This window comes from Schistocerca cancellata, chromosome 8 (assembly GCF_023864275.1).
Source record: "Schistocerca cancellata isolate TAMUIC-IGC-003103 chromosome 8, iqSchCanc2.1, whole genome shotgun sequence".
In the NCBI taxonomy this organism is placed as follows: domain Eukaryota; kingdom Metazoa; phylum Arthropoda; class Insecta; order Orthoptera; family Acrididae; genus Schistocerca; species Schistocerca cancellata.
Window position 1 is genome coordinate 67,237,118 of NC_064633.1, and position 21,504 is coordinate 67,258,621.

The window sequence follows — 21,504 nt, forward strand, 5'->3', positions numbered from 1 at the left end:
CTGTAAAAGACAAAAGGTTGTTGTATTTATGAGTAAGAAACATTACCCGCAGGGCCATCAGTTTCGTAGCTACATTCACTGTTGAAAAGTCAACAAGAGAAACATCTAGATGCGAATGGGTGTGGGCTTATCGTTCAGATTAAACGGGTGTAATATTATAGAACACTTTTCTCTCGTAACACGACTTTTTTGCATGACCACAACTTTATTCCTTATCTGTCAGTATGGTTTCCGAAAAAAGAGATCTTGTGAAACTCAGTTCGTCCTGTTCATCCATGAGATCCAGACGGGTGAAGACAGCGGAACCCAGAATGAGATTTTCACTCTGCAACGGAGTGTGCGCTGATATAAAACTTCCCGGCAGATTAAAAATGTGTTCCGGACCAAGACTTGAACTCGGGACCTTTGCAAAAAAAAAATGGTTCAAATGGCTCTGAGCACTATGGGACTTAACATCTGACGTCATCAGTCACCTAGAACGTAGAACTACTTAAACCTAACTAACCTAAGGACATCACACACATCCATGCGCGAGGCAGGATTCGAATCTGCGACCGTAGCAGTCGCACGGTTCCGGTATGAAGCGCCTAGAACCACTCGGATACCACGGCCGGCTGGTACCTTTGCCTTTCGCGGGCAAGTGGTCTACCATACTCTGCTGCAGAGTGAAAATCTCATTCTGGAAACATCCCTAAGGCTGCGGCAAAGCCATGTCTCCGCAATATTCTTTCTTCCAGGAGTGCTAGTTCTGCAAGGTTCGCAGAAGAGCTTCTGTGAAGTTTGGAAGGTAGGAGACAAGGTACTGGCGGAGTTAAAGCTGTGAGGACGGGGCGTGAGTCGGGATTAGGTAGTTCAGATGGTAGAGCACTTGCCCGCGAAAGGCAAAGGTCCCGATTTGGAGTGTCGGTCGGGCACACAGTTTTAATCTGCGTGGGAGTTTCATTGTGGAACCCAGTTTGATGCCGTATTCCTTGATTTTGGAAGGTATTCGATACAGTAGCACATTGTGGCCTAAAAAGGTAAGCTGTCATCGATCCTAAGTTTGGTTTGAAGGCCACAGCGCGTGAGTGGGCATGATCGTGTGCTGCTGCCTTTCTCAGACCTCTCACCCGGAGAGCCACCTGTTTGCCGTGGGTCCTGTACTGTCTTCCAGGAAGAAGCAGAGCTTTTAGAACGTAGCTGGCTACACGCCGGGGGCACTGCCCCGCCGCCACTGCCGTCTGCCAACCTCAAATTATTTATTCGATCTTTAGACCTGCTATGGATGCTTAGCACCTCTCGTCCCTCCCACTCAAGTAGCGAACGGGACAGAAAGTGGGCGAAGTAGCAATGACACACGAAGTTGTCGCTGTCACACACAGTAAGGTGATTTGTCAAGTATTGGTGTAGAAGAATCTTCGATCGACTAACACCTGAATATCGATAACAGATAGCACTGATAGAGGAAGTAGGAAGATCCAGAGAAGAGCATCGCGTTTCGTCGAAGTTTCACATAGTAAGCACGAATGCGTCGCTGATATGCTCTCCAACAGCAGTGGTAGATTCTACAAAAGATGTGTGGTTTAGTGTTAAAGTTCAGAGAACATCCCTTTCTAAAATTCTCAACCAAAACACTACTTTCTCGTACGAATATCTCGAGACTATCAAGGTTAAATTATGGAGACTGGAGCTCACAGTCGTTTGTGGGCGAACCAGCAACGGGAAAGGGCGAAGGTGACACGCACAGTGCCTTTGTCCGCGCACCATCAGGTGGCTCGAACAGTCGGTACAGATGTAGCTGTAGGTCTAGAATGCAGGACGTTATCCGAAACGGCAGTTTGTCGGACTTTCTAAGAAAGAGATGGTCCAGATGTGTACAATACCAGGTGAACGTGTGACTCAGGTGTTACTGAATGTTTTACGTGCTCGTTGCGACTGTCAGCTTACACAGTGTGGCACACGGTGAATCCGTCTGGAGGGTGCAAGTGCGAGCTTCTTACTGTGGGCGAGGCTTACCCTCTCCCAGTGTTGTGTGTTGTGTGACACCTGTGTCTGAGCAGCCGGCGCGTGTTGTTGCAGCCGAGTCTGATGGCCGCGGCCGGGCGCAGCAGGCAGCGGCAGCTGGCCGCCTCGGCAGACATCCGGCTCCCCCTCTGAGAGACATGCACGCCACCGACAATGGCACAGGTAAGTCCCGTCAGCGTCTGCGTCTGCACTGCTGTACACACCTTTTAGTAGGCTGGACATGGAGGTCTTAGTCTTAGTTTCTAGCTTTAACGTACCCTAATCTCTTCTAGTTAAGGTAGTTTTTAGGATGGTAGATGTTAAAGGCATGGTGAGCAACGGCCAGCGTCTTGAGGTTCATTCCAAGACACGGGCCGCCGCCCACAACCAGGTGACGGGCAATATTATACCTATAATTTCTCTATTCAGTTCTCTTCCTTCCTTCTTTTTAAATATTTAATTTCGTTTTGTTTATTAATATCTTACTTGATTTTGTATTAGTTATACGTTTTTCTAATGCTGCACAGAAAAAAGAAAAGAAAAGATATCAAATGGATCTAAACAGAGCCCGCCTCCACGTAGCGGGACACGGGCAACGGTGTGAGTGGGGACGGGAGCCGGTGTGGTGTTACTTTCAGTCACTGCGGACCCTGGACCCAGTCATCTACATCTACATCTACATTTATACTCCGCAAACCACCCAACGGTGTGTGGCGGAGGGCACTTTACGTGCCACTCTCATTATCTCCCTTTCCTGTTCCAGTCGCGTATTGTTCGCGGGAAGAACGACTGCCTGAAAGCCTCTGTGCGCGCTCTAATCTCTCTAATTTTACATTCGTGATCTCCTCGGGAGGTATAAGTAGGGGGAAGCAATATATTCGATACCTCATCCAGAAACGCACCCTCTCGAAACCTGGCGAGCAAGCTACACCGCGATGCAGAGCGCCTCTCTTGCAGAGTCTGCAACTTGAGTTTGTTAAACATCTCCGTAACGCTATCACGGTTACCAAATAACCCTGTGACGAAACGCGCCGCTCTTCTTTGGATCTTCTCTATCTCCTCCGTCAACCCGATCTGGTACGGATCCCACACTGATGAGCAATACTCAAGTATAGGTCGAACGAGTGTTTTGTAAGCCACCTCCTTTGTTGATGGACTACATTTTCTAAGGACTCTCGCAATGAATCTCAACCTGGTACCCGCCTTACCAACAATTAATTTTATATGATCATTCCACTTCAAATCGTTCCGCACGCATACTCCCAGATATTTTACAGAAGTAACTGCTACCAGTGTTTGTTCCGTTATCATATAATCATACAATAAAGGATCCTTCTTTCTATGTATTCGCAATACATTACATTTGTCTATGTTAAGGGTCAGTTGCCACTCCCTGCACCAAGTGCCTATCCGCTGCAGATATTCCTGCATTTCGCTACAATTTTCTAATGCTGCAACTTCTCTGTATACTACAGCATCATCCGCGAAAAGCCGCATGGAACTTCCGACACTATCTACTAGGTCAATTATATATATTGTGAAAAGCAATGGTCCCATAACACTCCCCTGTGGCACGCCAGAGGTTACTTTAATGTCTGTAGACGTCTCTCCGTTGATAACAACATGCTGTGTTCTGTTTGCTAAAAACTCTTCAATCCAGCCACACAGCTGGTCTGATATTCCGTAGGCTCTTACTTTGTTTATCAGGCGACAGTGCGGAACTGTATCGAACGCCTTCCGGAAGTCACAGCGCCTAAGTGGCAATATACGACCCACCATAAGAAATTAGACGGTGGGTCATAAAATATAAGCTGCTAGTGAAAAAAAAAGTGTACACACCTGCACACCTGTCTCTACTCCAAGACACATGCACACCACCCACTTGGTACGGGTAAGCCTCATCTACACGTACGTCTATTATAGTGCGTCCCGGAAGAGCTCACATCTCATCTCTGAAAGAAGTGCAAGCCACTGACAGTGGCTCATCTGCATCTGAATCTACATCTACAGGTACATTTATTGCTGTACACCTCGACAGACCTCCTGCACCCCTTCTAGGAGACGTGAACGGCAACAGCTTCACAGAGGTGACCCAACCCACACGTGCGTCTCCATCTACATCTGCTGCTGTACACTTCAGAAAAGTTCCCAGTCCTCTTCCGAGAGACATGCAAGCCACCGTGCCTATATCTGCATCTTAATCTACATCTAGTGCCTTATGGTTCGGCAGCCCGCCCGGTTGCTCGTGCGATGTAATGCACGGCTTTCCGGGCGGGAAGGAGCGCCTGGTCCCCGGCACGAATCCGCCCTGCGGATTTGTGTCGAGGTCCAGTGAGCCGGTCAGTCTATGGATGGTTTTTAGGCGGTTTTCCATTTGCCTCGGCGAATGCGGGCTGGTGTCCCTTATTCCGCCTCAGTTATGTCGGCGATTGCTGCGCAAACAAGTTCTCCACGTACGCGACACCACCATACTCTACCACGCAAACATAGGGGTTACACTCGTCTGGTGTGAGATGTTCCGTGGGGGGTCCACCGGGGGCCGAACCGCACAATAGCCCTAGGTTCGGTGTGGGGCAGCGGAGGGGTAAAGTGGACTGCGGTAGTCGTCGTGGGGTTGTGGACCACTGCGGCTGCGGCGGGGACGGTGCCTCACCGTCGTTTCTAGGTCCCCGGTTAACATACAATACAATAAAATACATACAATGCTTCGGCAGACGTCCCACATACCCTCTGAGAAAAGCAAAACACCGCTTACTGCATAGGTATGGCTCATCTGCATCCACATTCAGATCTATCACCGTGTGTTTTCACAGACCTCTCACACCCCTCTCAGAGAAATGCATGCCACTGACAAAGGCACAGACAAGGCTCGTCGACATACACATCCACCTGTACTTTGCCGCTAACTCTACTTCTGCTTTCATTTCTATCCATCCACCTGGTGCTGTACACCTGCGCAGGCCTCGCACTCCGCCTCTGACAGACGTCCTCCACGTCCTGCGCGGTGCCGCTGCTGCTCATCTCGACGCCTGCTCTGTATTCCCAGCTGTGCTGTCTCCGTCTGTGGAAAATATCGCGGCTGGCTGCAGACACTCTCCCATCGGCCAAACGCATACAGTGCATTTAAGACATTATTTAGCAACTTAGAGGGACTGCAGTATTTGACGTCATGGGATCTAAGAATGTAAGTACACGAGAAACGTGTGTTTCCCAGGCCAAACAAGACATGAATCAGGAGCTATCTACTGGCATATTTATTGCATTGTTGTAGGTACAGTTCACCTGTGGGAAGATAAAAGGTACTTTATCAGGTTCCTGCATTGTTCACCAGCAAGACCGGTTAGGAACAGCATACTATGTCAATACTGATCACATGAGAACTCCTCTACCCCCACCCGATGAGTCCCCGTTAGCAACTGGAATGTGTGATCCCGTACTGCTTCAGTGGTTAGCACACTGGACTCGCATTCGGTAGGACGGCGGTTCAATCCCGTCTCCGGCCATCCTGACCTGATTTAGGTTTTCCGTGATTTCCCTAAATCGCTTCCGGCAAATACCGGGATGGTTACTTTGAAAGGGCACGGCCGATTTCCTTCTCCATCCTTCCCTCACCCGAGCTTGCGCTCCGTCTCAAATGAGCTCGTTGTCGACGGGACGTTAAACACTAATCTCCCCCTCCTCCGTATTGCTTTCAAAACTGTTCAAATGTGTGTGAAATCCTATGGGGCACAACTGCTAAGGTCATCAGTCCCTAAGCTTACACACTATTTAACCTAAATTAACCTAATAACGAACACACACGCCCATGCCCGAGGTAGGACTCGAACCGTCACCGGGACCTGCCGCACAGTCCATGACTGCAGCGTCCTAGACCACTCGGCTAATCCCGCGCGGCCGGCATTGCTTTCATCGTGTCCGTACCCAGCCATCGCCTTGTCTCAGGGTGTACCGGAACTCGGCACGCGAGCTGATGCTTTACAATGTTCTGAGCGCGTCCTGTGATGGTCTTCCTGCGTTGTCCTAATCCCTGTGCCATCAGATGCCTATTGAGCGGAGGCACACCCCGTAGTAAGCAAATGGTTTTTCTGGACAGTATGGCTGTCCACCACTTGTCATCCAGCAGTGTACTGGTAAGTTATTTGCAGCACTCTGACCGTCCACTAACGGTTGCAATGCTAAACAGCCGGCGGCAACCGCTGTCATTAATACGTTGTTGCCCACACCAGTTGACTCTGGACGCGGAGTTCTTCCAGAACTGACGTACTCCGGCTACACGCCTGACATTTGCGAAGGCCTCGATACTTGAATGGCCAAGAACTTTGTGTCCCATTCCTCCTACACACACAAAATTGCCGCGAGGAAATGCCGAGGCGGGGCAGTTCTCACCATCCCGCACTCAGCTGTCACACTGATTTGCCATACGACTTGTCGAATATACTGTTCGACATGTCGATATGAATACTACATCTCCACAATGGCTACATGGCCACTATACATCGAATAAAATGTTGCTGGCTAGTACACAGCGAGCCAATTTCTCATGTGACCGATAGGAATACCTCCACAAGCGGTTGTACCCCCTCCACCGTATGTAGCCTCCCTCGCCTAGTATGGCTGTGCACGCACCTAGAGAACTGGCAAAACAGCGAGCGTGTGGACCTATAGAAAGGCCTGCAGTTGGCCGACGCCTAGACCCCCACCTCTCTGGTCGCCGAAACGCCAGTCACCAAGTTATTGTAATCAGTGTGCACCTAGTTGACAACCGGCTGTGGGCGGGAACCAATACCTTGGCCACGGTTACGTGTTTTGGAAGGGAACAGCAACCCGCAGGCAGGTGCTTCGAGTGTGTGCAGAACACGTGCAATAAACCTAAACCTACCTGGCAGGTCGCCTATACAAGCTGCGCCTGCCCACGAGCTATTTGAAGGGTGCTGCCCGATGCTCGAGAAAAGAGTCACCCTGCGAGTGTTTCTCCACCCACCACCCTGTCTAAGTTGCCCCGCCTGGCAAATGGTGCTGTTGGAACAGTCTTGGCCAGTGGTTCCCAACAGGTGGTCCGCGGACCCCCAGGGGTCCGCGAGCTATGCCGGTGGGGTCCGCAAGATGCTATTACAATAATATATACATTAAATATATTTCGTATTATAACAGATTTTTAGTTTTGGCCGCTTCCTGCATGACCAGAGCTTAAGCGAACGCTAACTTTTGCGTCTAGTGTCTTCCTAGAGCCAACTGACACTAGCACATTCCAGAGAAAAACTAGAATTAGATAGAGGCAAATAGTTCTCCTGTATGCCGTTAGACTAAGCGCGCTGCCTCTTTGCATCTGACAACTGACAGTCACTGTACACAGAAACTCACATTTCAGACGACAATCGGCAATTGTTAATTTATTTCCAGTGCTTTGACAGACCGTATTGTTTACATATTCAATATTCTGTATTATTTGGGGAAGCTGCAGTTCGCGTAGTTAAAAATGGACCGTTGGTTAAAAATTGGTTCTTTAAAACGAGAAAGGCCTAAAGATGAAGATGAAGAGGAAGATATTGCATTTGTTATACTAAACACCCAGATTTGAAGACAAAGATTTTGAGTAATAATCAAAAATTTAACAATAACAATGGTGGCTAAATTGAAAATGTTTTAAACTCAATATTTTTTCAATAATGAATATGTCAATGTTTTTTCTAAGTACCAAAAATAGAAAACATAAAAAGACTCTGAATTTGCCTTTTTTAGGTACTTGATACTGTGATATGACAAGGTACCAATCATGCTCGATGAGGGGGTTCTCGAGAAAATTCTGTTCGGAGCCCCTGGTCATGAGGATGAGACAAATGTGTACTTCTTAAGCTTGCTAGATTGGTAGCTGTCATTGTTACTCGTAGACAAACCCATTGTCTTCGTTAATAGGCAATATTTTTGATCAATATGGGAGGTATGGCGTATGGGGGTCTCCAGGAGAAGCCCAGGTGCATAATGGGAAGACACTGGAAGCGCAATAGTGAGGTTTGTGGCGCAGATATGCGTATGGCCATCCAGATTAATGTTTTCCGTGATTTACCTAATTGGTACCAGGTGGAGTGCCTCTGAAAGGGCCCGGTTGATTCGTTCCCCGTTCTTGAAACATTCGGCCTCGAAGTCGACGGGACGTTAAACCCTAATCTTCTTCCCTTCCTTCGCATCCTACCAATCGTGTACGTGCCAGGATTACAACCATCCATCGGTTAATTGGTTGTAACGTGACGCTGACAGTACAAATGTTTAGTTCTTGAAACTCAAATCCAAAAAAATTGTCATTTCCTTATATTAAAAAAAGTTGAAATACCGTTGAATTGTACTGGTTCTAAATCTGTAAGTACATTCATTTGTTCCATAGTGAGTTACTATGCTTCATAATTTCTCCATTATTTCTTTTATGCATTCTAATGATTAATTAAAGCATCTTATCTCGAAGTAAGCAGTGGACTCTCTTGAAAAGAGATGGTTTTCCCTCCAGTTCCTATCCTGTATTGTAATGACGGGACAAAAATGTAGCTCCTCCGAAACATATTCGACATCATATAAATCCCTCTGAACTGTACTTCGTCAGCTGAAAATGTCTAAATACCGCGAAGGGGGAACGATTAATTCATAACTTGCACTTTGTGTGAAGCTTCGTGAAGTACTAACACACAATGGGAGCCTTACCAATTTTGTGGCTTACAATTGTGGAGCAGACAAACCGGCACGTTTTTAGTTGATAACCAGTCACAAAAGTGTTTCAGGAGTGGACAAAGAATGTGCAACGCGACTCTGGTCAAGTTGTAGCGGAAAGCTTGCGTTGCAGTGGCGAGTGGCGTTGTCCCAGTGGACGAACAGCCTTAATTTATTGTATTAGTATTTGATGGCCAGTAAATATTGTTAACTGTTGGAGAGTTTCCCGCAGGTCACAGCTCCGCGTTGCTGCTTTACTCTTTGGCCTGGTATCAGTTGCTGCAAAGCGTCTTCTATAACATCTAGTCGTTAAAACTTTCGAACACGAAATACTAAAACTCAATTTTTTTTAAAATTTTTTGTTTTTATTACAATATGAGACATACATTGAGACACATCAATGTGAAAAACAGATGTTACACACATAAATTAAACAAATACAGGGTATTTTCAAATAGTTTCACTGTAAAAAAAAAAACTTATTTTTGGTCATAAGGTAAAAAGCATTTCCTTTCCGCATTTAGGCATAGGGCAGTTGACAGATTTCTATCTGCTTCTGTGATGTTCCTTCTTGGTTGACACTTTGCTTCTGTTGCGTGTTTTTCAACTGGAATAACAGTATTACTTTTCTTTTGCTCTCACTCCCTATGATAATGCAAGACATCAATGATTTTTTTTCGTTCGAAAATCGAGGTCATTGTCTTCATCAAACATACTGACTACTGTCTGTCTGAGTCGGCATCAACAGAAGTCCATTCCAAAAAGCACGTCAGAAATTCGTCTTCCTTTATTCTGCGACAGTACATCGTCTGAAACTGAAAGTACAACAATGTGTCACAGCTACTCATGTTTCCCTTAGAGCTGCAGTTGTATCAAAAGGAACCACCACAATAACTATTAAAATGAATACATAAATTTAAGTACACACATCAAAAATTTTTTTGCGTCACCCCAGTTCCAAGAACTCCTGAAGATAGACGTTAACTGTAAATATTGTATCACAGACACAGTCCCTTTGCCTTTTCAGAGATGTCACTAAACCCGCGCAAAGATGTGAATCATGCATGAGCAGCGCCTATTAGACGGAGGGGGTCCGACAGCCGATCAGTTCCAGTCATTCAACCAGGAGGGAGGTACACGGCTCGTGTTGTCCGTAGTTGAACGATGCGTAGACGGTCAATACCTCGGTGCGATCGCGTCCGCATTGTTACCTTGTGCCAGGAAGGGCTCTCAGCAAGGGAAGTGTCCAATTATCTCGGAGTGAACCAAAGCGATGTTGTTCGGACATGGAGGAGATACAGAGAGAGAGGAATTGTCGATGACATCCCCGCTCAGGGCGCCTAAGGGTTACTACTGCAGTGGATGACCGCTACCTACTGATTATTGCACGGAGGAACCCTGAGAGCAACGCCACCGTGTTGAATAATTCTGTTTGTGTAGCCACAGGACGGCGGGTTAAGACTCAAATTGTGCGCAACTTCACTTCCGACGTCCATGGCGAAATCCATCTTGTCAACCACGACACCATGCAACGCGGTACAGACGGTCCCAACAACATGCCTAATGGACCGCTCAGGATTGGCATCACGTTTTCTTCACTCATGCGTGTCGCATATTTCTTCAACTAATCGTCGGAGACATGTTTGGGAGCAACCCGGTCAGGCTGAACGCCTTAGACACACTGTTCAGCGAGTGCAGCATGGCGGAGGTTCCCTGCTGTTTTGAGGTGGAATTATGCGAGGCCGACGTACGCCACAGGTGGTCGTGGAAGGCGCCGTAACGGCTGTACGATACATGAATGCCATCCTCCGGCCGACCATATCGCCAGCTTATTTGTGAACGATAATTCGCGCCCCTGTCGTGCACATCTTCTGAATGACTTCCTTCAGTATCACGAAATGGCTCGACTAGAGTGGCCAGCATGTTCTCCAGACATGAACCCTATCGACAATGCCTGGGATAGATTGAAAAGGGCTGTTTATGGACGACGTAACCTACCAACCACTCTGAGGGATATACGCCGAATCGATGTTGAGGAGTGGCAAAACCTGGACCAACAGTGCCTTGATGAACTTGTGGATAGTATTCCACACGAGTACAGGCATGCATCAGTGCAAAGAGGACGTGCTACTGGGTGTAGAAGTGGCGGTGCGTACAGCAGTCTGGACCACCACCTCTGCAGGTCTCGCTGTATTGTGGTTCAACATGCAATGTGTGGTTTTTATGAGCAGTAAAAAGGGCGGATATTATGTTGGTGTTGATCTCTATTCCAATTTTCTATACAGGTACCGGAACTCTCGGAACCAAGGTGATGCGAAACTTTTTTTGATGTGTGTATTATCGGAATACAAAGAGTATAAATCTGAATAGAAAAATTTTCTGTACGTAATCCATGCGCAAAACATTCCGTATAAAGATAAACTGAATCATAATTTGAAACCAAATAGAGTTGTGCCTGCACACAAAAACGGCTCCCACGTTTGCTCACCTACCTCCGAAACGTGAAGTTGTTGAAGCTGTGACGGCTACAGGGCAGCATCTACTGGAGACGTGAAAGATGACCGCAGATGTAGCTACTGTGCCTGTGCCACGAAATGAGAAAATCTTACGCGGCTGCGAACAGAACCACATCGTCTGAAACGGTTAACGCAGGACTAATCCTGCCATCTTAATACAGTCACTGTGTCCTCCTTTGCTAGTTACCACGTAACGTTCTGTATCGAATCCAGTTCATGTTCAAAGAATCTAGATTTTTTTGCTAAGTTTTTGTCGCGCTGTCGCCTATTACGATGCGTTCTTGTGACGTCTAAGTCTCTCCAAGTTCACATTCTAACCTACCTCTTCCTATTAGCACTGTGCGGAACAATTCCACTTATGATAATGGTTAGCAAAACTGACAAGTTACCAGAGTGATCTGTACTGCGTAATTTTTGCTCCTTTCCATGAGAATTTAATGTAAGAGAGAGAATTCATTAATTTTTAAAGTTAATGTTAGAAGAAATTGTTTTTATTTTCTTATCTTCTGTTCGATGTACATTTATTATTCTATTTCGCTGTTTTAGACATAGAACGTACTGTTTGTGAAACACATTTTTGTGGTTCCACTTTTGTTTGTATATACATATTTCCTTGTTTTTTCACTTTTTATTATAATTTTCGCTGATAATCACAAAGAGCACAGCACAACACGTAATTTGCACCTCAGAAAACTACTTACCAAGCGTGTCTCTCTGTAACTAACTTCTTCCGCCAAGGAGCTGAAAACATCAAAAGATATTAATTGTGTATGAAATCTTATGGGACTTAACTGCTAAGGTCATCAGTCCCTAAGCTAACACACTACTTAACCTAAATTATCCTAAGGACAAACACACACACCCATGCCCGAGGGAGGACTCGAACCTCCGCCGGGACCAGCCGCACAGTCCATGACTGCAGCGCCGCAGACCGCTCCGCTAATCCTGCGCGGCAAAAGATATTAATTACATGTCTTAAGTATCCACAATATTGTAAACAAAACAAACTCATACGTACTTCGCTTGTAACTTAGTTCAAACAGCGGAGAATTCAGGATGGAATGTAACAAGATTATGCGAATAAAGTTGCTACTCACCGTATAGCAGAGATGCTGAGTCGCAGATAGGCACAACAGAAAGACTTTCACAATTAAAGCTTTCTAGCAATGGACTTCAACAATAGACACACATACGCACAGACACACACCCACGCAAACGCAACTCACACATACGACTACAGTCTCCGTGTGGTTTCAGTTGCCTGAGACTGCAGTCGTGTGTGAGAGTTGCGTTTGAATTAGTGTGTCTGTGCGTATGTGTGTCTATTGTTGAAGAAGTCCATTTCCAGAAAGCTTTAATTGTGAAAGTCTTTTTGTTGTGCCTATCAGCGACTCAGCATCTTCGCTATATGGTGAGTGAAACGCCCGCCAAACCCGCAGTGCAGAACAGGTAATAGGATTGTGGAAAGGGCCAAGGGTTGAGGTCAGTGTCTGCTTCTGATTGTCATTTACTATAATTTAGCAACTCTTTCACGGCTGGCCTCCAACAAGAAATCTTAAGATAAAAATTCAATTAAGATAGAAATGAAATAATCCAAAAAACAACGTACGCAAAGTGTAATACGGCAGAGGGCCACAATTTATTTCCAAAATTTTATAATATATTACCATAGACCTTTAAAGGCAGAAGGCCAACAATAAATCTTTAAAAAAATCAAAAATTCAATTATATAAAACCCAAAAGGCAACATACATACGGTTTAACACAAATGGCAGAGGGCCAAAATTAAATTTCAAAACTTCAGAATATGTTACCATAGACCTTTAAAGGCAGAAGGTCAGCATGTTTAGCACAACAAGAAATCTTAGAAATCAACAAGATAAAAATCCAATTAAGATAGCAATAAAGTAATTTAAAGGAACAACATATGCAAGGTGCAATACCAATGGCTGCGGGCCCCAATCAAAATTCAAAATTACAAAAAATATTATCATAATCTTTAAAGGCAGAAGGCCGCAGTGTTTAAGCTTGAAAGAAAAATTCAAAAATTAAAAATTTGTAAAATTTTAAGAAACAATCAATAACCGTAAGCCTAAAATTTAAAATAGCTGACAACAGATAATTAAACACCGGTGGCACTCAGAAGGCCTCCAGGGAGGTCGGTCTGCCCTCGTTTACTTAGGCGAGACATGTGGTGAGCCCAACTATACTTGATCCGTCGGAACCCAACCAGGGGACAGCCAAACGTGATAATCCACAATGGAGTGCGTATTAGCTGTCAAAATTACACACCATGTTGGACAGCGACAACAGGTGAGGAAAGGACTCTGCCTGAAATTACGTTAGTGGCCAGGCCAGGTAACCGGAACAGTAATGGCCACTAGGCAGAAAATTCCGCTGGTACTCTTGAATTCGAAACACGGTAATAGTTAACTTCGCTCGAAAGAACACTGCCTGCATTTACATCAGTGCCCAGGGCAGGTAACGGGAACACCAACTACACACACAACCTGACAAACACTTGCACGAAGACATGAACAATACCCAACAGTAACCAAGCACACACGAAGAGAATCGGGAGTCGATACACACACACACACACACACACACAGCGACTCATGAACGATCAGCGAGCAAGACCGACCGACGATCCACCGAGACCGTGGCCCGGCTCAAGTGGTGCGTGTCGGCAATGGTCTGGCGAGCCATATCGGTGCAGACCTCACTTGTGCTCCAACCCGACTGCGCTAGTGCCGCAGGTCCGGACTGCGCTCCAGACGCGTTCCAACAGACTGGCAGACCCGAACTCGCGACCTGAACTCGCAACCCAAACTGGCTTACGACAGACAACGACCGGGAAGTAATAGCAGTCATGCAAAGATACTACGAGGGGGGATATATCGATACGCGCTGCTAACGCCGCTCACGGTCAGGCAAAGCAGCAACTCAGTGACAGTAGTAATTTAAATTAACGTAGTGAGGTGGAAGTACGTTAAAAACAGGGTGTAAAATACATAATTGGCGAGAACACGAGCCACGCACGGCTCAGTGAGTAGCAACTTTCCTTCTCATAATAATATTACTTTTATTTCAGTAGTTTAAAGCCAGTATTAACACTGCTAATAATAATAATAATAATAATAATCAATGTTTCTTGTTAGTCGACTGCACAAAACATGTATGAAACGATTTTGAAATTATGTTATGTGAAGGGAATGGTTTATACGTAAATGTTATGTTAGTAACATCCTCAAAAAAAAAATGGATAAGAAATGTTATAGGATCGCGATATACGTGAAATCAGTGTTGTTGTTGTTGTGGTCTTCAGTCCTGAGACTGGTTTGATGCAGCTCTCCATGCTACTCTATCCTCTGCAACTTTCTTCATCTCCCAGTACCTACTGCAGCATACATCCTTCTGAATCTGCTTAGTGTATTCATCTCTCGGTCTCCCTCTACGATTTTTACCGTCCACGCTGCCCTCCAATACTAAATTGGTGATCCCTCGATGTCTCAGAACATGTACTACCAACCGATCCCTTCTTCTAGTCGTACCACAAGCTCCTCTTCTCCCCAATTCTATTCAATACCTCCTCATTAGTTACGTGATCTACCCATCTAATGTTCAGCATTCTTCTTATCGTGTTCTTTTCTAAACACCGAAAGTGGATCAGTAACTGGGTCCACTGCAACATGGACAGCTGCACTTAGGAACGCGATACGCCGTGAAGTAGAAACAGCCGCGGGTGAGCGCGCCGCGCGTCCGGCAGGGCGGGCTGGCGGTCGCGGACGCTTCTTGCGGGGGGCGGCGAGTGTCCGGCCGGCCATTTCTCGCGGCGTCAGCGCCAGAGGCCGGCGGCTAATGAGCGCCATCAGCCACGCACCGGCGGCAAGAAGCCGGCGGCACCGCCACCCTGCCCCCCCCCCCCCCCCCCCTCCTGCGCAGCACATTTTTCCGGCCATCGCTCTGCGTCCGCACCGGCAGTCGGCAGCCTGCCCTGCCCTCTCCTCTCTCGTGCTCTCCTCTGGCACAGCTTTCCCTCTGGGTCCCCTCCCCTCCCCTCCCCTCTAGATCGTGTCCAGACACACCCACCGACGCGTCTCTGTCCGCACCAGGCGCTGCCCTCACAGCAGGCCATTTTGCAGCAGCCACCAGCGACCTACTGTATTTGTGAACAGCTGACGCCATATCTTTTCGTCACGTACGCTCTCCGCTTTCGTAAGTATTTCCTAGCTACACTTCTTTTTTTTATTTTTTATTTTTTTAAGTGCACACGCTTCTTAATCACTAACAAATTCATATTCAGCTCCATGCCTCACTACACTATTTCCATCATCTTTAAATACACTGAGGAACCAAAAACTGGTACGCCTGTCTAATTTCGTGTAAGGGCTCCTCGACCACGCAGAAGTGCCACAACGCGACCTGGCGTGGACTCAACTAATGTCTGAAGTAGTGCTGGAGGGAACTGGCACCTTGAATCCTGCAGCGCTGTCCATAAATCCGTAACAGTACGAGGGGGCGGAGGTATCTTCTGAACAGGACGTTGCAAGGCACCCCAGGTATGCTCAGTGTTCATATCTGAGGAGTTTGGTGGCCAGCGGAAATGTTTAAACTCAGAAGAGAGTTTCTGGAGCGACTCCGTAGCAATTCTGGACTTGTGGGGTGTCGCATTGTCCTGCTGGGATTGCCCAAGTCCGTCGGATTGCACAATGAAAATGAATGGATGCAGATGATCAGACAGGGTGGTCATGTATGTTACTAAAATGTACACTTTCACGGCCGGAAATATCATGTCTATTATAACTATCCGGGTTGTTATGCCGTGGTAGGTTGATGAATTCTGTGTCAATTGCGAACGTTTCGTCTCCGACTGCGGGAGACATCTTCAAGTGGGTCCGTAGCTCGATGGAAGGTCCAACACACCCACTGGCTCGCAACTGAGTAGTGAGCCAGTGGGTGTGTTGGACCTTCCATCGAGCTACGGACCAACTTGAAGATGTCTTCCGCAGTCGGAGACGAAACGTTCGCAATTGACACAGAATTCATCAACCTACCACGGCATAACAGCCCGGATAGTTATAATCGACATGGGTCATGTATGTGTCAAGTGTCAGTCATATCTAGACGTAACAGGGGCGCCATATCAATCCAACTGCTCACGCCCCACACCATTACAGAGCCTCCACCAGCTTGAACACTCCCCTGCTGACATGCGGGGTTCATGGTTTCATGAGGTTGTCTGCACCCTCTCGATACAATTTGAAACCAAACTCGTCTGACGAGACAACATGTTTCCAGTCATCAACAGTCACATATCGGTGTTAACGGGCCCAGACGAGGTGTAAAGCTTTCTGTCGTCCAGTCATCAAGAGTACACGAGTGGGCCTTCAATTTCGAACGTATGGTGCTAATGCTTCTCGACGTGAAGAGATTGGTGCAAGAGGGGAATTCGTGGCGAGCCGCATCGAACCCCTCACAAAACGGATCACTCAAAAAAAAAAAAAAAAAAAAGGTTCCATACAAAGTTAATTGTGTGCTGCGTACCTCTTCGTACACAAAGGTAAGGAGAGGTGTGCTACAGAGTGGTGCGGGATCTGTAGTCGTGGAAAAGCTGAACAGGAGCAGAAATGATTAGCGAGCAAGTTAACACAGTAAACAGAAGATTTACTTAACTTGTATTTCTCCAAACGGACGAAGACTCGGTAGCGATAATACAGCTGTTACGACAGATGGTGTCGGAGCCGCGACTAGCCGGTGTGTGCGTAGCTCCTCGTACAGACGGCTGGGCCGCTGCCACCGGCCGTCGTGTATTGCGGCGGCAGGGGGCGCGCACCATTGGGTCCGCCACGTCCCACGCGACCGCTATGGGCGACGGACGAAAACTTGCAAACCGTTGCTATGGCGCCTGTGCGTGGTACCGATATGAGATACCACATTATGTATGTATATAGTTCACCCACCATACGAATCGAGGATTCAATGGTGTTTGCCATTCATCTGCTATTGTAATTTATCATTTATTTATTAATTTTGAAGTTATATTAATATTATGTGGCAATTGCATAGACGTCGGTTTCATCTGCAATTGTTGCTACTGGTAAGATTTGACAAAACTCTCCAGAGACGAAAACGGCCATAGGGCTGTTATTGTTACGCATTTGTCGAATTGTTCTGTGGAACGCTTCAGTTGATATTTTATTGGATGTCGGAGCCTCATTCCAAATGCTGGAAGTGCAATTCTGCATCAGTTGCCAGTATTATTTTGATGGGAAACGTTGCAGATACAGTACGTGTCGTAGGCATAGACTGTCAGCGCCGTAGTCGGGAAGCCTTTCCACTAACACCGCTAGATGACAAAGGCAACGTTTTCGTCATAGGTCAGCCAATTATCACTAAATATTTGAAAATTATGTACCCAGACGTGTCAAGTGTCCCACTCTACCTATTACTGACGTCCAGATCAAAATCCCTGCAGTACTTCCTGATATTTTTGACATATTACGAATACAATTTAACTTCGTAATGCCAAAAAATATTTTCTGTGATAGAATTAAAGATTAACTATTTTCGGATTTCTACCTGTACTTATGCTGTGAAATCTTCCTTCTGTTCAAATTTCATGATTGTAGGTCAAGAGGAAGTGTCCTATAGGTTTTGATGAATCAGTTTGGGAGTAACAAAAATTGCTGTGTCTTTTGATTGCGCTGACTTAAAGCCGTAAATTTTTTACACCATCAAGGGACCGTAGATCTTAGTATGTGATATAAATTTGAGCTTAGTTCTTAGTACGTGACACAAATTTCAACCTGATAGTTCTACCTTTTCCGTAGAAAAACTGTGTCTTAACGGGTGGACAGACAAATGTGGAAGTGATCCTTTAGGCCTCTCGGATTTCCCTTTGACTACTCCTGGTTTGCCAGTTAACGAATGAAGGGACTGATGACCTTGAAGTTCAGTCCCTTTCACTCCAAACCAACCCACCAAAGGGTTCCGTCCTTAGCGATTGAGGTACGGAACGCTAAAAACGCCTCTTCCTAACCATGCAGGACAGGGGGCAAATTTGCAGAAAAACTCGTGGCGAAAATTAGATATACGTTTATAGGTGCACTGCCCTGGATCGCGAAGGTTTTGGAGATACTTTTATTTAACTGTTGTTTTAGTGATCGACTTTGCGAGCAAGTGAATCCATAGACTAAGTGATAGAATGAGAACAGATTGTGTATCGCACAGTGCGGTGCCATAGTACCATATAAAATACACATTCAGTTATTGACAGCCTCGTAGTAGTTGGCGTAAGCTTATCTCGAAAACTGAAGGGATCGTGCCACATGGTTCACTGGTCAGAGGAAGTAGATAACTGTTGAAGAAACTGCAGTACATTCAGTTATATACACATGTGGTTTTGAGGTACCCTCATTCTCCTACACATAATGCGCAGATCGGAATAAGAAATGGTTTAGATCTACCACCGGTGGATCTGCATGGATTCCTCGCTTCACACTACTCTGAGGTGACAATTCATGGGATAGCGATGTGCACATTTACTGATGGATGTAGTATCGCGTACACAAGGTGCATTGTCGGAACTGTGATTTGTACTCAGGTGATTCATGTGGAGGGTTTCCCACGTGATTATGGCCGCACGACGCGAATTAAAACACTTTTAACGCGGAAAGGTAGTTGGACGAACGGGACACTCTGTTTCGGAAATCGTTAGGGGATTCAATATTCCGAGATCCACAGTGTCAAGAGTGTGCCAAATTTCAGGCATTGTCTCTCACTACGAACAATGCAGTGGCTGACGGCCTTCACTTGTCGACCGAGAGCAGCGGCGTATGCGTAGAGTTGTCAGTGCTAATAGACAAGCGACACTTCGTGGAACTGCCGCATAAATCAATGTGGGACGTACTACGTGGATAACCGTTAGGACATTGCGGCGAAATTTGCCCTTGGCAGGCTTTGGCGGCAGGCGACCGACTAGAGTGCCTCTGCTGACAGCACGAAATCGCCTGCAGCACCTCTCTTGGCCTCGTGACCACATCGGTTTGACCCTGGAAATCCTTGGTCTGCTCAGATGAGTCCAGATTTCAGTTAGTAAGAGGTAGTGGTAAGGTTAGAGTGTGACGCAGACGCTACGAAGCCGTGGACCGAAGTTGTCAACGAGGCACTGTGCCAGCTGGGGGTGGCTACATAATGGTGTGGGCTGTGCCTACACGGCATGGACTGGCTCCTCTGGTCCACCTGAACCGATCGTTAACTGGAAATGTTTATGTTCAGCTACTTGGAGACCATGGAATGGTTCAAATGGCTCTGAGCACTATGGGACTCAACTGCTGAGGTCTTTAGTCCCCTAGAACTTAGAACTAGTTAAACCGAACAAACCTAAGGACATCACAAACATCCATGCCCGAGGCAGGATTCGAACCTGCGACCGTAGCGGTCTTGCGGTTCCAGACTGCAGCGCCTTTAACCGCACGGCCACTTCGGCCGGCGGAGACCATGGACAACATGTTCCCAAACAACAGTGTGCCATTTCACTGGGCTTCAGTTGTTCGCGATTGGTTTGAAAAACATTCCCGGCAATTCGAGCGAATGATTTGGCCACCCAGACTTCCCGACATGTATCCAAAAATGTCTATGAGCACTATGGGACTTAACTTCTGAGGTCATCAGTCCCCTAGAACGTAGAACTACTTAAACCTAACTAACCTAAGGACATCACACACACCCATGCCCGTGGCAGGATTCGAACCTGCCACCGTAGCGGTAGCGCGGTTCCAGACTGAAGCGCCTAGAACCTCTCGGCCACCCCGGCCGGCGACATGTATCCCATCGAACATTTATGGGACACGGTCGACAGCTCAGTTAGTGCTCAAAATCCTGCTACAGAAACACTTTTGCAATTACGTAAGGAGCAAGACTAAATATTTCTGCAGGGGAATTCAAACGACTCGTTCAGTTCATGCCGCGTCGAGTTGCTACACCGAGCCGGGAAAAAGGAGGTCCGTCACGGTATTAGGAGGTGCCCCATCACTTTCGTCTCCTGAGTGTATAAGGTCATGATCATTCTTCAGCTAGCACACAGGTTACGCCTCGTTCTTCGTTTAAACAAGTTTTAATTAAGCACGACTGTATTAACATTAAGGAGCAGTGTAATCGCAGTGAAATTACAAAGTGAAAACCGTGAAGCGTAAACGTGAGCGATACTTGCAGCCCGCTGGTGTTGTATGATTTCGGGTGACAACGCGCCACCAATACAACTCTGTACGATTCAGGAAGCAGCAACAGAATGAGTCTGGCGAAGCGCGTGGTCAAAAAATGAAAGCGTAACTTAATCGAAAATTTTACATTTCAGATACATTTTATTAACTAGTATCGGATTTTGTAATGAAGTCTGTGGCATCTGGTAACCACACGTATGCAATTAAATCGCAAATGGCTCTTTCGTGGATCGATGTAATTGAATGTTTTTTGCTTGTATTATTGTATATTTTCACTCATGTCAGTTTTCATCATTAAGTATGATTGTTGTAGTTGTTGCTGTTGTTGTGGTCTTCAGTACTGAGACTGGTTTGATGCAGCTCTCCATACTAATCTATCCTGTGCAAGCTCCTTCATCTCCCAGTACCTACTGCAACCTACATCCTTCTGAATCTGCTTAGTGTATTCATCTCTTGATCACCCTCTACGATTTTTACCCTCCACGCTGCCCTCCAATGTTAAATTTGTGATCCCTTGATGCCTCAGGACATGTCCTACCAACCGATCCCTTCTTCTAGTCAAGTTGTGCCACAAACTTCTCTTCTCCCCAATCCTATTCAATACCTCCTCATTAGTTACGTGATCTACCCACCTAATCTTCAACATTATTCTGTAGCACCACATTTCTCTTCTTGTCCAAACTATTTATCGTCCATGTTTCACTTCCAAACATGGCTACATTCCATACAAATACTTTCAGAAATGACTTCCTGACACTTAAATCTATACTCGATGTTAACAAATTTCTCTTCTTCAGAAACGCTTTCCTTGCCATTGCCAGTCTACATTTTATATCCTCCTTACTTCGACCATCATCAGTTATTTTGCTCCCCAAATAGCAAAACTCCTTTACTACTTTAAGTGTATCATTTCCTAATCTAATTCCCTCAGCATCACCTGACTTAATTCGACTACATTCCATTATCCTCATTTTGCTTTTGTTCATGTTCATCTTATACCATCCTTTCAAGATACTGTCCATTCCGTTCAACTCCTCTTCCAAGTCCTTTGCTGTCTCTGACAGAATTACGATGTCATCGGCGAA

At 46.2% G+C, this 21,504-nt stretch overlaps 1 long non-coding RNA gene across 1 annotated transcript in view; it reads left to right on the forward strand.

Annotated features, from left to right (window-relative positions):
* The window catches only part of LOC126095037 (uncharacterized), a 783,099-nt gene that overhangs the window by 309,307 nt on the left and 452,288 nt on the right, over nt 1-21,504 (forward strand). Inside the window, exon 2 of the long non-coding RNA XR_007521903.1 lies at nt 2,059-2,166. This is a non-coding gene — a long non-coding RNA (uncharacterized LOC126095037). The remainder of the gene's footprint in view (nt 1-2,058; nt 2,167-21,504) is intronic.